Source organism: Monodon monoceros, unplaced genomic scaffold, assembly GCF_005190385.1.
Source record: "Monodon monoceros isolate NGI ecotype Baffin Bay Population unplaced genomic scaffold, NGI_Narwhal_1 Super_Scaffold_1, whole genome shotgun sequence".
NCBI classification, from domain to species: domain Eukaryota; kingdom Metazoa; phylum Chordata; class Mammalia; order Artiodactyla; family Monodontidae; genus Monodon; species Monodon monoceros.
Window position 1 is genome coordinate 26,911,483 of NW_021703765.1, and position 12,819 is coordinate 26,924,301.

Sequence of the window (12,819 nt, forward strand, 5' to 3'; positions counted from 1 at the left end):
TTCTTGGGTGAGTCATCTAACCTCTCTGGGTTTTAGTTTCTCATCTGTCAGATCTGTTCTGCCTACCTCACTGAAGTCCTAAGCTGATCAAATGAGATAAGGGTGTGAGAATGCTTTGAACAGATAAAACACTGAGGTAAAGTAAAAAAGAGTTAAAAACACTAATCTCAGGATTGACTTGAAACAAAAGTCAGACTGTTTTACCATCAGCTTTCTGCTTTCTCTACCCTTCCTGACTCTTCTTTCTTGCAAACTTCCATGGTCGTGAAACACAGAGGTCTTCTATTGGGGTAGACTTATTATGATAATGGATCAGAAGCAACTTGGATTCATAAAGCCTGGGTCCAATTTTAGACTCTAACTTTGTGACTTAAGATAAGACACTCAAACTCTTTGATCTCAATTTATTCATCTCTACAAAAGGCATAATAATTCCCTCCCTGAGCTAGTTTTGTGAAATTCGAAAGAAATAACGCAGACGAAAGTACTCGGTAAAAGGTGAAGCCTTGTAATAATCAGAAGGAGTTATTATTAGTGTTGTTGCTGATGTTTACATGTGAAAGAGGACTTACAGGAAGGCAGTGATGTTTAAAGTGTTGAAGTACTTTGCTCCCACCACTTGGATCAAGGCATGTAGGAGATTCAAACCCATTTTTTCTGTAAGTATGGTCGACACAATACAGTACCTACACAGTCTTCTAGAAGATGCAGGACGTCTCTTTCTTAAATACCATTCCCTTTAGACTTTGCAGCTTGAACGTGTGAAGAAGTGGAGGTGGTTGGGAGTGCATGATGTCCGTCTGCACAACAAGGCAGAGCTGCTCTGAGGCATGTGCTGGGCTCAGTACTGACTTGAGAAAGTGAGAGCCTCCAGGGTTCAAGGGTAGGAACACACTAGTCTTCGTACCCTTCTCACAGATACCATTTGGTAAAATGAACATAAAGCTCAGCCCCGATATTCTGTGAAAGGACTTCCCTTGGAGTGAGCATATGGTAGTGCCCCAGCATCTCTCTAACCCTTGCTACTCAGACAACTGGAACATCTTTTGCTCCTGTGCCAAAATCAGACTTGAGCTTGGGCCAAATGACATTCGTGGGCTAGATGACATGAAACTGTAACCCGCCTGCTTAATCTAGATACAGCACGCCCTTTTCCTTGGTAATTGGGTTCTTGCCTTTTCCTCAGTTCTTGTGAAACAGAATTTCTTACCCATTCTCTAGCCACTTTCATGGCTAATGCTGGACTCTACTGTTTTCACCAACAGTCTCTGCCAGACGTTGCTGGAATCCTTCTAAGCCTATATCAGTTTTACTACACTTGCCTTAGCATCTGACAGTGTCCACCTTTCTGCTGTGGTTTGGGCAGCGCCCTGGATTTTTTACCTGGGTTTGGATCCTAGTCTCCAGAACTCATGATCTGTCTGCCTTTCCTCTGGGGTCCATACCATTCGTGACTGAATCTCATTCTTCTATCCGCATGAGACACCTGCCTGCTCTGGCTCCCATGTTGATGCAAAGTCAAGATTTAGGCTCTCCTTCCATACATCGTCTTGTTTAGCTTTAAACTGTAGATGAAGCATGTGACTCTTTTCTTTTTGATTTGTAAGTTCTGAGTCTAGGACCACTTTGTGAAATCTCTCAAACAGACCACAGCTGACTTTATTATTTTGTTTCAAATGTGGACATAAAACTTAGGAATGGGTGTTCTAGTAGAAGCTGTGATTGTATATTTAGACTCTCCTTCATGAATAAAGGACAAATTCTGCCAGCTACTGGGAGTTTCCCCATCAGAAAAGAGCTGACCTGCCCAAGGTCACAACCCCTCCTTGGGGCAGCTCACATCCCATGACTGCTTGATGTAGTCACAGCAATCAGAGGGAAAAGAGTTTAAAGGTACAGCCCCTTATGACAACTCTGAAAGAGCATTTCATTTTAGGGATCCCCATGAGGTCAGCTGAGGCTTTGTGACAAGCCTGCAGCCCCTCCCTCTGCTCATTTCTGCCTCCTTCCCTTCCCCTGCAGGAGCTGACTCTTCGAACTCTCTTACTTCTTATGCACAAGTCTCCATCTCAAGTCAAATTCTCTGGAGACACTGCAGCAGGTGCCCACAGTTATTTTCTTGCTCAACAACCCAAACTCTCCATTGACTCACCACCTCCTTTCTCTGTAAATTCATCCTCCCTATGGTAGGAAACATAATGCCCATCCCCACACAAAGATGTCCACCCTAATCTCCAAGAACCTGTGAATGTGTTACCTTCTATGGTAAGAGAGACTTTGCAGATGTGAGTAAGGTTACTGACCTTGAGATAGGGAGATTATCCTGGATTATTCAACTGGGCCCAGTCTTATCACCTTAAAAGCAGAGTCAAGATTTCCTTACTGTGGTCAAGATGTGACGACAGAAAAAAATCAGGGAGATGGAACATTGTTGGCTTTGAAGGTGGAGGTTGAGGCTACAAGCTAAGGAAAGCAGGCAGCTTCTAGAAGCTGGAAAGGGCAAGGAAATGGATCCTCCCGAGAGTCTCCAGAAAAGAGCACAGCATGCACCACTGACACTTCGTTTTAACCCAGTGAGACCCGTGTAAGACCTCTGACCTACAAAACTGTAAGATAATAAATTTGTGTTGCTTTAAGCCACTAAATTTGTGAAATGTGTTACAACAGGAAACTATTACAACCTTAGGGGTCATGTTAATAAATACTTGCTCACTTGTGTGGCCTTGTTGTGTACTTCACCTGTGTGAGCCTTAGTTCTCTCTGTAAAATGCTTAATTTGGGCCATATGCTTGCAAAACCCCTTCTAACTTGACATTTTATGGCCCTTAAGGCTAGATTCCCTACTTTGCAAAATTTATCTTTTCCTTCTAATGAGACATTGTTTGCTTGTCTATTTTTTTTAACATCTTTATTGGAGTATAATTGCTTTACAATGGTGTGTTAGTTTCTGCTTTATAACAAAGTGAATCAGTTATACATATACGTATGTTCCCATATCTCTTCCCTCCCACCCTCCCTATCCCACCCCTCTAGGTGGTCACAAAACACCGAGCTGATCTCCCTGTGCTATGCGGCTACTTCCCACTAGCTATCTATTTTACGTTTGGTAGTGTATATATGTCCATGTCACTCTCTCACTTTGTCACAGTTTACCCTTCCCCCTCCCCATATCCTCAAGTCCATGCCTCTAGTAGGTCTGTGTCTTTATTCCCGTCTTACCCCTAGGTTCTTCATGACTTTTTTTTTTTCTTAGATTCTATATATATGTGTTAGCATACGGTATTTGTTTTTCTCTTTCTGACTTACTTCACTCTGTATGACAGACTCCAGGTCCATCCACCTCACTACAAATAACTCACTTTCACTGCTTTTTATGGCTGAGTAATATTCCATTGTATATATGTGCCACATCTTCTTTATCCATTCATCTGTTGATGGACACTTAGGTTGCTTCCATGTCCTGGTTGTTGTAAATAGAGCTGCAATGAACATATTGGTACATGACTCTTTTTGAATTATGGTTTTCTCAGGTATACGCCCAGTAGTGGGATTGCTGGGTCATATGGTAGTTCTAGTTTTAGTTTTTTAAAGAACCTCCATACTGTTCTCCATAGTGGCTGTGCCAATTCACATTCCCACCAACAGTGCAAGAGTGTTCCCTTTTCTCCACACCCTCTCCAGCATCTATTGTTTCTAGATTTTTTGATGATGGCCATTCTGACCGGTCTAGTCTGTCTTCACACTGATTTCTAAATTTCTTCTTCCCATAACTCTTCATAACCATACGAAAAAAGCATCTCAGTTGGTGAACAATTTATGAACCAAACCCTGATGACCAGTGGATTTTGTCATTTTTCTCTCACTAGTGGACCTGCATGTATAATTAAAATTTTTTTGTCTATGCTGAAAATTGTTCATTAAAAGTAGGTACCAAGCTTACAGGTGCAATCTAAGGTAGCAGTGTTCTAGCTGTTGGTAAAAGTTAACTCAGCCTTTAGGGAAATCCACCATTTTTAGAATTTAAAAAAATGTCCTTAGCCTGATTTTTGTTAGGAGTAAGTATAATAAAATGTGTCTGTAATTAAAATACTTATAAACCCACTAGACATAGTTGTTATGATGGAAAAAAACTGGACTCTAAAATGGGATAAAAATAAAACCTCACTTGGCCCCTTCAACCTCCTTGTGGGAAACCAATACAGTTGCCAGTTGATTAAGTGCTCTGTGTTAAGAAAAGCTGAGCTGACCTCAAAATAATAATAGCAATAGCACGGTGATAATGATGACTCTTTGCCACATTTATCTAGCATGTTGTTTTTCAAAGCACTTTCTGTCTATTTAGTTGTTTGAGCCCCAAGTTCTCAGTATTTCCCTAAGAAAGTGGGGGAGGTGGAGAGGGCAGGCATCATCCACCTGATTGGACAGATGAGGGAGCCCTGTCTTACAGAGTCTAAATGACCTTCCTGTTGTCAGAGTCACAGCTGGCCTGGGCCTGGGGATGCTCTCTACACAAAGATCCAAGTCTACTATAGCTCACTCTTCCTGGCAGTTGGGTCACCCAAAGCAAGGTCAAACCCTGTCTCCAAGGACCTTATACTGCAAACCTAAGGCCACCAGAAACAGTTCTTTCTTTGCTCTCAATAGAAAGAATAAAGTCACTAAAAATTAGTCATTAAAGTTAGCTGCGGAAAGGCCAAAGAGTTGAATGGATGAGAAAGAAAATCCTAAGAAACCTAGAAGTGGATTCCAGGCTGTTACCCGTCTCATTGGGGTTGGTGATGCTGGCCGATGATGTGTCCACCTTTATCAGAGTGGAGGAAAAGCACACCTTCTGCCTCCTTCCTGGCCCCACTCAGGTTGCTTGGAGCAACTGCCAGGAGCCTTGCACATCATGGCCTCTGTAAAACGACATCACCAACACCATTGCTACTTGTTCCTACCCCCATCCCCCAACCCAGGTGCAATTAGATTGACTAACCTTGAAGGAGACAAGACAACCTGAGGCCAGTGGTACAAAAAGGAAAAACCCTCAAAGGCATCCCCAACTCATCTGAACAATGAAGGGTGAGACTAGGTCTCCTCAAAGATTCCATTCATTCCAACAAGATCTCATGTTACATTTGGTGTAGTAGTATAATTTTGATCTAAAAAATCCGGGTTTGAGAGCCAACTGGTGTCTCTGACTGGGCTATAATGTGATCTTGGTGATTATCACTTAGGCTCCATGAGGCTCAGTTCTCTCGCCAGTGAAATGGGTGGTAACAGTAGGTCTCCTTTCCTATAACTCTATAAGGTTGTCATGGGAGAGAACTGTTATGGCTTTATTGATGGTGCTATCATTTTAAGTGAAGCCTAGTACTAACAACGATATCACAAGAATCAGCAATTGTGGTAGTGCTGGGAAGGCACTTCTGAGATTATTCATCGTGTAGGGATACTTGTTGGAGAAGTTGCTGGTGTTGAGAAAATGTGTACTGTGTCCTTTCTTGAATTAATTCCTTGGGGCTTTACAGAGATCCTAAGAGCTAGACCATGTTATTTTCACATTACACAACAAAAATCTAAGGCAAAAAACTAAGAGAGACAGAACTGTGGTTTTAAAACTGTTATCTTGAGCCCTCACTGGCTTCTGCAGCCTTCTAGTGTTGGCAGGCACACCTAGCACTTCCAGTATAGGACAACCTTGACCCTTTAGAGCCTTGCTACAGTGGCTTGTTGTGTGTCTTAATCATGAGAAGGAAGTATGGTTCGCATTAGAAGTTGCTTCATATAAGGCAGAATGATCCACTATGCAGAGTCATTGATATGTCAACTAATCCCTGCTCTATGACTGATGTATGAATGCCCACTAAGAATATCCTCAGCAAGAACTTCCTAGCACTATGATTTTTCCTGACAGAGCCCATGCTGTGTGTCCTCCCACCACAAAGTGGAGTTGTGGGGAAGTGACTGCCAGCCAGGAATTAACCCAAGGCCCCTTTCATCAAGGTGAGGCCCATGTGACTAGTTCTCACCAATGGGATGTGATGTGTGTCAATTGTAGGCCAAGGTGGGTAGGAAGTGGGTGTGCCATTCTCACTTTCTTCTTTCCTGTCAACCAGGTAGATGCAGAAGATCCAGCATAAACTTCAAAGACCCTAGAAGACGGTGAAGCCACAAGATAGGAGGCATCTCGGTTTCTGAATCATTGCTTTGACAAACTCTCATTTGGGCCTTATATTAGGGAACAATGAATCTATTGTGTTAAAGCACCAAGATTTGAGTGTTATCTATTATACTAGCTATTGTACTATAGATTCCAGTGAAAAGAGATCCACCAGTACCTCAGACCTGGTCCCAGTCCCCTGCCATCTTGGAAACCATTGACTTCCTTCCCCGTGGACACCGCGTCACCCATCCTAAGCAGCTTTCTCTGTGCTCTATATAGTTGTAGAGCAGCTGGTCTGCTTGTCAAGAAACCAATAAATCTATGTTTGGCAAAACAGTAGTTTTCATCAGTAAGTGACCTTAAGATAACATTTACATTGCTGGAGACATCATTCCAACCCTGAACCAGTGGTATCCCAACTCAGGCCCTCCTGGTGGCGTGAGGCAGGAAAACTAATGAAGTGTGGGGATTATTAATGACTTTATCTTCTCACTCACCCAGCCCCTCCCCCTTTTCAAACTTGCAAATATGTTCAGCAGTGTCAGATCTGTTCATCTATTTTTTACATGTAAATAGAACCTATCTCTTTAGAATTTTGCAGAGAAGATGGCTGCCACATGATCATACTAGCTCGTATCTGGAAGCAACCAGACTTGAGCTGTTAAGACACAGGCTTGAGGGGAAAAAGATTTTCACAGGACCCGGCTCTCTCGGGTCAATCACAGTTCCCATTGGCCCTAGTGCCCTCAGAGGGGAAAAATAATTTTAGTTTTCCATGGTAGCATTACGGGTGGTAACAGCTGTTTTAGAAGACACAGAGACAGCAACAAGCTCTAGAACATACTCACAATTTCCTTGGTCACAGTGAGATTAATGGGTTTTGTAGAGAGTCTTGTGAACTTCTAATTAGTTGACTTCAAGCAGTAAGCAAGAAACAGTCCTGTAAAGATAGACAGTGGAGGTCAGAAACAAGAAGTCTAGAGAATTCAAATTGCTTTGTTTTTAAATTTAATAACATTAACTCTTTTTAAAATTGTAAGCAGTTACACGTTCATCTTGGAAAATGTAGAAAATACACATTAGAAAAAAGATATAAAACTCTTCTGTGATCCCACTATCCAGACGTAACCACTATTAACCCATGGAACCCTTATAGGTTGCTTCATGAATATTTATATATATGGATATATATTTCTCTATTACTTTAGTTTACAAAACTGGTTTACTGCACATACTGTTTTGTGACCTGCTTTTTATTCATTGAATAAGATATGATGAACATCTTTTGCCAAAAAATAAACTTCAGCTGTATGGCAGACAGCTCCTAAGATGGTCCCCAATGATTCCTGCCCGCTGCGTCCTAACCGTTGTGTGATCCACTCCCCTGGAGTGTGGGCTGGACTTCTGACTTACTTCTAACTGGTAGAATATGGCACGAGTGATGGGATGTCAGTTCTGAGACAAGGTAACAAAAAGACTACTGGCTGCTGTCCTGCTCACCCTCTCCTGCTCTCCGGCTTGTTTACTGTGGGGAAACCACCTGTGATATTCTGAACCACCCTGCAGAAAGGAGGGCAGTGGAACTGAGTCAAGGAACTGAGGGAGACCTTCAACCAACAGTCTCAGAGGAACTCGTTCCTGCCAATACCCTCTGGAGTGAGCCTCCAAGTAGGATCCTCTCCAAGTCAAGTCTTGAAGTGATTCAAACACCTTGACTGCAGTCTTAGGAGAGGCCCTGAGTCAGAGGACCCAGTTCAGCTGTGCTCATAGACTCCTGACCTACAGAAACTCTGAGATAATATGTTTGCTGTTTAAAGCTGCTAAGTGCTGGGGTAATGCAGCCAGAGATAACTAACACAAAACACATAGTTTTTAGTAGTTGTTTAGTATTCTAGTGTAAGGTTTACTCAATCTTTTATTGCTGCACATTTGGTTATTTTATTTTATTTATTTTGCTATTATAGACGTGGCTGCAATGAATGTCATTGTACCTAAATCTTGGTACACACCCTTCATTCTTTCCTGAAGATAAGTTCCTTGAAGTGGAATAGCTGGATTTTAAAGGATTTGCATCTTTTAAGTCTTTTTTTCTTTTTTTTAACATCTTTATTGGAGTATAATTGCTTTACAATGGTGTGTTAGTTTCTGCTTTATGACAAAGTGAATCAGTTTTACATATACATATGTTCCCATATCTCTTCCCTCTTGCTTCGTCCTCCCTCCCACCCTCCCTATCCCACCCCTCTAGGTGGTCACAAAACACCGAGCTGATCTCCCTGTGCTATGCAGCTGCTTCCCACTAGCTATCTGTTTTACATTTGGTGGTGTACATATGACCATTCCACTCTCTCACTTTGTCACCGCTTACCCTTCCCCCTCCCCATATCCTCAAGTCCATTCTCTAGTAGGTCTGTGCCTTTATTCCTGTCTTACCGCTAGGTTCTTCATGACCTTTTTTATTTCTTAAATTCCGTATATATGTGTTAGCATACGGTATTTGTTTTTCTCTTTCTGACTTACTTCACTCTGTAAGTCTTTAAAGATGCTATTCCCAATTGCTTGCTGGTAGGATTGCACCCATTTACACCTCTGCTGGCTGTAGCTTGGAGTGGCTGCTGGCCCACACCAAAGGGTTTACGTTTCTGAAGCATATTTTTGGTTAATTTCAACCACTCTGTCCTGAGCTGTGTCTCCATGCAAACCAGTTGGAAACAAAACCAAAATCAAAATAAAAAACCTGAGAATGAAGACTAAGTTTGAATATTCAAAACTACTAGATAATTTGATGCTAAATTGTTTATTCAAAGTACTGTTGTTTTGAATTCAGTCAAATGAATTCAACCACCCTCAAATTATTATTCTTATTTTTCAGTGAGCACTGAACTTCTGAAAATGTGATAATGCTTATCTTCCTCAGGAACTTTGAGAAGGAAAACAATACTTGTTGAAGTCAATGTAACAATGGGCTATTTTGAAAATCTTAGTTTATTCAGTCACACAAAGGATTGTCAGTAAACTCAACTTTTTAAGTTAGCACCCTGGATGGACTGAATTCAAAAGACATATTTTTTTGGAAGCATTTTGCATACACAGATATCACCGCCATTTCCAAATTGCAACTTCACTCTTGGGAAAGAATAAATATTTTAATGAATGCTATATATTTTAACAGGCTCTGAACCCTGTGGTTGGTTTAAGCTAAGGGTGCAATTTCAGCCATCTAAATAAGTAAATAAATGAGGAAGAAAATCCATGTTAATTGCAGTAATTTGCGGTACTTTCAAATTCTTAATTAAGAAATAAAATAGGATTCATTACTCATGCCTACTGTAGATGACATGCATAGATCACCATTACAACCCGACGCAAGACCTAAAGTTATTGCCATAAATGAAATAACAGAGGGAAACCACTGGTGCATTATGGGCTGAAATGTGCAAGCACAAAGAGGGAGGAGAGAGCACTGTGCAAAATGCCTGTCCTTCATACATGCCCTTCTTTCTGACTTGGGTATTGCATTATACCAAAGCATCTCCCCTGAACCTGGAGTCCTGTCTCTCCCTCCTACCTCTGGTCTAGGTTCTTCCCTCAACCTCACACAGAATTTCTCTGAGCCTGTATGGCAACCCTGCTAGAGTCAACTTTTCCCCAATTATCTGCCCCAGGTTGGTTGTGTGCCTGGACTTCAGGTCCCTGCCAGCCTCGTTCTACAAAGGTGGGAAGAAGAGAAGAACTTTCCTTATAACTAGAGGCATTCTGACTCACGCTGCCTTTTGATAATTAAGCATGAAATTAAACTAGGGAGAACATACAATTTATCACACAAAATCACTTTTATCTGAGACAAATGCTTAGTTGGACAGGACACCAGACAAACTGGGACTGTTCCAGACAAAGATGCTTGGTGCCTGCAATGAATACCTTACCTTAGGGGTAGGGTGGGGGTGGACATAGGTTTTCAGGCAGATAAGAAGGAATTCTGCTTTGGTGATGTGTGTTGTAGGGGTAATGTAAATGGACAACTCGAAAAAAGGACACTGATACAGTTGGCTGTGGGTAGAGATGGCTGGTCATTGTGCTTTCATTAGGAATACTAATATGGACTGTGGATGTGCCTCTTTCAGGCCCTCTCTCTCCTGCTGCCTACTCCTCTTTGTCCTGCAGGCTGGGATGGACACCCCATAGGCAGTTGGCTTGTCTGTTGACTCTATGTCTGCTGACAATTGCAGTCAGCTCACCAATGGAAAGGGTACAGAGCATGAGCATGTTGGAGGAGTTTGAATGACTCAAGACAAAGGAAAATAAAGGGAAACATCCAGTGAAGATCTCCAAAAGGAATGAGGCATCTTGTCAGGGATTAAACCTGACATGTTTTGAGCAAGTAAGACAATTTTGGGTTTTACCTGTAGACCCAAGGAAAATCAGAAATTAGATTGGGAGCTTGGGATTGACATGTACACACTGCTATTTTTAAAATAGATAACCAAAATGGACCTACTGTATAGCACAGGGGACTCTGCTCAATACTCTATAATGACCTAAATGGGAAAATAATTTGAAAAAGGGTAGATAACATGTATATGTATAACTAAATCACTTTGCGGTACATCTGAAACTAACACAATATTGTTAATAAACTATACTCCAATATAAAATAAAAATTTAAAAAAGAAATTAACACATATATTTCTCAGATGCCTATTATATTCCAAATGGGAAGACATAAGAATACTCTGAAACAGACTCCTTGTTCAAAGGGGCCTTATGAAGTAGATTCTTTCATAGTCAAAGTCTCCTCTCTTTTGAAAGGAAAACCAGAGAAAGACCTGGACTTGGGTAGCTCTACTTACTGAGCCAGTCTGGTCTTTTCTCAGATCTCACCCATGCTGAAGTCCCCCATGGAATTCACAAGGTCTGAAATGAGTGTCCATATCTCATGGTATTCCATTTCTCAAAGCATCCTTCCTCCCTGGCTACATTTGGATGGAGACCAGACCATTGTAGGACTTGGGGGCCCATTGATGTGGGAAATGTGATGATTATCTCCATTCCTTACCAAATGGAATCATTCTTCCTTTAGTTTTCTGATGATTTATAGTAAAAAAGATATGGAGCTTTTCCAATTTCAGAAGTAAGCCATGGAGAAACAAATTCAAAATGCATCCATAAAAGTAGAAGCTAGATACCAGACTAGAAAGAAAAAAAACCCCATTATATAAAGTGTCCTATAGAATTCACTGTTTATTTGTGCTAGGTACTCTGACTTGGCTTAGTAGTGAGTAAGAGCAGGATGCTAAGAAGATGTAATGAAAGATGGGAGAAATGTGGGCAGGAGATCTCTGAGTCCTGAGAAACACCCTGGGAAATATACCTTGTTAATGCTATTTCAAGGAGGACTAGGAGAATTAGTTGCTGAAGTTCTTTTGAAGAGAGGCCTTAAATCATGTCTTAACAATTACATTTGAGAATGTTCATTCTTTTATTTGTTCATTTCACTTAACAAGGCTTTATTCAGCATCTTCTTTTTCCTAGATACAGTATTAGGTGCTGTAGAATCAAGGGGAACAAGACAGGGGTGTACAGCCTTACAGGGATTTCTACTTTTAAGATGGCAGTATTAAGTCAGCCCTGCCCACTTCTTTCTGAATTCATTCCAAAACAAGAAAAATGAAAAATAGAAATGCAAATTTCACCTTTGTTGAGGAAGGGCTGCCAAATTAAAGTTTCAACCAGGGGCAGGTGGATGTTGAAAGATGTCTGAAACCAAAGACCTTAAATGAGGTTGGCAGAGCTCAAATTTCATCAAAGAGGACAGAATCAACATCATCTTTTGAGGAGCAACTGGTCTACAGTGAATAGGCTGTCTATGAGAGCATCTCTGGACCCCGTTTGGCTCCACTGAGGAGAAGGGGAGATGGTATAAACAAGAAAATACCTAGGTATGCCATCTCTGTAGGAAGTAGTCTGTTGGGGTGGGAGGCAGACTGGAGAAGATAGGTTCAATAATAACCAGTCTTGCAACTGCCAATCTCTTCTTTCTTCTGGAAAGAAGTAAAGGCTACATCAACATGTACACATATGCATACACACAACCCTGAGTATCATAAAGTGCATCCCTGTAAATGAGAGAGGCTCTCTGCTGGATGCTATCATAGCCTAGTCCCTGCCCCATAAACTCTACGCAAAACAGCTGGTTAAGAAAGAGCTCAACTCAGTCAAATATGAGTCAGAATAGAAAAGAAACTATCAGAAGAGCTCTACAAAGATACTGTAAGAAAAGAAGGTAATAATTAGAGAAAACAAATAGACAAAGAACATATACAAAATTGTATTGCCATAGAGCTAAAGGAAATTGTGCCAAATGAGCATAAGCAAACAAAAAATTAAAAAAAAAAACCTCAATGATAAAGATCACTTATATAAAATAAGAGCTCAAGGAAGATGTGTCAAGACAACTGAGAGACAAAAAATGAGCTAGAGGGGCTTCCCTGGTGGTGCAGTGGTTGAGAGTCTGCCTGGCGATGCAGGGGACACGGGTTTGTGCCCCGGTCTGGGTAGATCCCACATGCCGCGGAGCGGCCGGGCCTGTGAGCCATGGCCGCTGGGCCTGCATGTCCAGGGCCTGTGCTCCGCAACGGGAGAGGCCACAACAGTGAGAGGCCCGTATACTG

The 12,819-nt window shown here is 41.5% G+C and overlaps 1 protein-coding gene across 4 annotated transcripts in view; it reads right to left on the reverse strand.

Annotated features, from left to right (window-relative positions):
• SLC14A2 (solute carrier family 14 member 2) overlaps positions 1 to 12,819 on the reverse strand; it is a 450,567-nt gene that overhangs the window by 189,073 nt on the left and 248,675 nt on the right. For all 4 annotated transcript variants that reach the window (XM_029230049.1, XM_029230060.1, XM_029230078.1 and 1 more), the window contains exon 3: positions 6,997 to 7,088. The gene's annotated coding sequence lies outside the window, so the exon portion shown is untranslated. The remainder of the gene's footprint in view (positions 1 to 6,996; positions 7,089 to 12,819) is intronic.